The sequence below is a fragment of the Mus musculus genome, chromosome 17 (genome assembly GCF_000001635.26).
Source record: "Mus musculus strain C57BL/6J chromosome 17, GRCm38.p6 C57BL/6J".
Taxonomy (NCBI): domain Eukaryota; kingdom Metazoa; phylum Chordata; class Mammalia; order Rodentia; family Muridae; genus Mus; species Mus musculus.
Genome location: NC_000083.6, coordinates 55142593 through 55146484, shown reverse-complemented (window position 1 = coordinate 55146484; position 3892 = coordinate 55142593). Strand labels below are relative to the sequence as shown.

Genomic DNA, 3892 nt, shown 5'->3' with positions numbered 1-3892 from the left:
GAATAGAGAATGTGTTAGCCTCATGTAGACTATTAGACTTTCTTTGTTTCTGACATGATTTCACCTGAACACCCAGAATGGCTAAGGAGATTAAGTATTTATCCTGAGGGTGATAGAGGCAGGAAATATGAAATTACTTTTTACAAATATAGAATGTCTTTGAAGTTGTAAAAGCCTGTGCATAATTTATAATTTAACCCTGAATGCATTTGTGTTTACTTCAAATGTTGTGCTTAGAATCTTTTGGTGCAAACACTGCAAATTTACTTGAATCGTTTATGCTTGAAAAGGCAGCTTGAGTTGAAGATTCTCACAGGAGTCAAGGCTGGCTTCAGCAGAGAAGCTATTCTTCACTGGCACTGTGGAAGTCCCCTGATGCCCTCTGCCTTGCTTGTTCCCTCTCCTGGGTCATGAGCATCTGCTTTCTGACAGTTATATGGAGAATCGCATAAACATCCCAGTCTTGGGAACTTCCCAATTCTCAATGCTGGAATTCCAATGTTCAGAAGCAAATACCTACAGCCTTTTGACTCATGACAGGAATGCGAACTGTGTGCTTCAGGTTGCTCCACTGAAGCCAGTGACCCTCTATGGCCAAGAAGGTAGTAGCTCTTGGCTCCTTAAAATGTTTGAGTATTTCTTAGGAACAATGGGAAGGACGGTTGATGGACAATGGGAAGTTATGTACAGACAACAGATAAAGATGATGTCCCAAGTTACCCTCCACTATGAAAAACACATGGCAAAAATTTCACAAAGTCTCTCTAGAAAGAATAAAGGTATTTAAGGATTAAGGTTAAATTCTAGAATTCTAGAGTCCCATTCAGGGCCTGATGAACATAAATTTCCTTTAATGGGAACAGAAGATTTTATTACTCAAAGTAAAATTAACATTTACTAAATAAAGTACAGTGGAATTTAATAATGTCCTCTTTACATTATATACAGGCCAAAAAATAGAAATAGTCATTTTAAAAAATATTCCTAAGATTCACAAGAATTAAAATAGAATAACTTCAAATTTCAGTGACAGTTTTTTCAATAAATAGCTTTATTGTGTTGCAATACATTACATAATTTTTTCATTTCAGCTTGCTTAAATACCCAATTCACTTGTATGAGTGTACGTGATCATGAGGGTTGCAGTTTTCAAAACTCTGACCACCAAGTAACTAGACATTTCTTCCTTTACCCACAGTTACAAACTGTGAGCCCATGTGCGAGCATAGACTACACATTGCATAGAAGCAGGATCACACTGCATTTGCACTTCATATTTGCTTTATTTCACTCAGTAAGCTCAAAGTGCATCTATATAAATCAGAACTAAGTTTTCTCCAGGTTGGAGATTTCCATGCACATATATACCCCTTTTTCTTTATTCATGCATGTGTCATTCAATGTATTATTAGATAGCTGCCACCTTTTGGTTATTGTGAAGATGGTCATCTGATCACTGATAGCCCTGTTTTTAGTTCTGCAGGGACTAAATCTGTGACCAGAATTTCTTGGTCTTAAGGTAATTATGCATGTTCTTTGAGAAAAACTATTTTCCATAGCTGCAGTTTATTTTATATTTCTACCAACATGTATAGGGCTTTGAACATCTCCATATTCTCACGGCCACTTATGGTCCCATTTCCAAGGAACTATAGCTGTCTCAGTAGCTAGAAAATAACACCATCTTATGCTCTTGATTTATACCTCACTACTGTTGAATATTATAGAGCATTTTGTGCATTTATGAGTTATTTGTATGTGGTCTTTGAAGAAATAGCAATCAAATCTTTTGCCCATTTCAGAAAATTGCTGAGTTGTGGTTCTTATATATTCTTTATGATAAAACCTTATCAGATCCATGCTACAGTTTTCCTATTGTGTGATTTAACTTTGCCCTTCTTAGTGCCCTCCGTGTGGCTCAGAAGTTTATAATTTAGGTGAATTACAGTCTATATGTCTTCCTGTTCCTATAACTGCTTCTGTTATTGTTGATACATTTTAGAAGCAAAACAAAGTCATGAAGATTTTCCCCTATGTGTGTTTGTGTGTTTTATGGCTTTAGGTTTTTATTTAAATCTTAGTCAGTCAGTCTGTCTGTCTCTGTCTCACTCTGTCTTTGTCTCTCTGTCTGTTTCTCTCTCTGTATGTGTTTGTGTGTGAAAACTGTGATGCATGCACACACATGGTTGAGATGTACGTGCTCACATACTTATAAAGGACAGAGGAGGATATTTAGTATTCTGCTACTGTATCTCTCTATTCCTTAAAAGCATTGGGGTTAGTCATGGCAATGCTTAGCTTTTGTTTTGTTTTGTTTTGCTTTGCTTTGCTTTGCTTTGCTTTGCTTTGCTTTGTTTTGTTTTGTTTTGTTTTGTTTTACACGAGTACTGGGAATTTGAACTCAAATGCTTACAAGGCAGGTACTCCAATCCACTGAACAACCTGTCTGACCCAAATTAGGTCTTCAGTGCAATTTGAAATAACACTTGCATATTTTCTTTTCTTTTTCTTTTTTTTTAAACTGTTAAGAACAATTTTGTGGTTTTATTGTATCATGAGGCATTGAAACATCTGAACAAATCAATATCTGGGCGGTTGGTGAGGTAGCTGCTTTCTCCTTCACTTCTTTGGGTTACTAGAGCAACTTGTCAGTAGATTAAAAAACAAAACAAAATAAAACAAAAAGAAAACCCGACAATTGTTTGCATTACTTAAGTCTTTACAAGGCATGCTCTGGTACAACACAAACTTCTTGTCAGGTGCGACTAGTCTAGCATCCAAACATCATGCACAACACCGTGGTGACAGAAGCGCCCTGCACCCGCTCCTGCCTCGGCCCTGCTCCTTTGTGTATGATATTTGGAGCATCTGGAGGAGTGAGCTAGGACTGGGGAGAGGGAGGGGGAAACAGCGTGACTATCTGGCCAGGAGGAGGTCAGCCGAAGTTGTGCAGGGCAAGCCTGAACATGTCATTGGTGCAAACCCAAGCATCGTTGATGTTCTTTAATAGAAACATCTGGTGGAAACCCATGATGGGATCTTCCTCAGCCTAGAGCTCGCCCACAACCATGCTGGTGATATAGCTATCTGGTGTAGGCTGGTGGTCCTGCGCCGTGATGCTATGCTGAATTTTCTCGAACGGAAGGCTTCTCCACAATGGCAGCTTTCCCCTGGAACTGCTGTCCTTCCCATGTAAGGCAATGATGCATCAATATAAATTGCGCCTAGTTGGGTTCTGTCGTTATCAAATAACTGGTAGTAATGCTGAATAAAGCTGGATCCAGTCTGCTCCCAAATTGGCTTGTCTCCCATCCTGGAGAGTCACCCACCTCTGAGACCCATGGGGCTGGCACGATGGCGGCAGCAGTGGCAGCAACCCAGCGAGGTCTCCACTTGCATATTTTCAATGGTAACGATTGTAACTTTTTTTTTCCCTTTGTGGAAGTTCATGCATTCCAGAATAAATTGTTGACATCCTTATTATTTACATTTTGGATGCTCTTGGCATATTCGTTGAGTTTATTTGGTCTTATTGGCCTATAACCTTGTGTATGTTTTATATCACAGTTATTCGATTATAGTAAATTATAGTATGTTTTGAGAATAAGCACTATAAATCCTACAATTCTTTCAAAGTCTTTTTCCTATTTTGTGTGATTTTGTATAACTTTGTGTCCTATTATGTTTATTTTTCAGTTACAATTAAATTACAGTTAAATTACAGGATAGGCTCCCATTTTTAACCAAAAAGAAATTGAAATTTTAATAATGATTCTGGTAAAGTTGATATTTTCACGTTAAACTTTTTCATGTATGAAAATAAATGTTTTTAGTCAGTTCTTCTCAAATATTTTATGAGCAAAACTCTGTAGTTTTTACTGCAATTTTTCCC

The 3892-nt window shown here is 37.7% G+C and overlaps 1 pseudogene; it reads right to left on the bottom strand.

Annotated features, from left to right (window-relative positions):
- Gm46577 (predicted gene, 46577) lies at window positions 2516–3389 on the bottom strand (annotated as a pseudogene).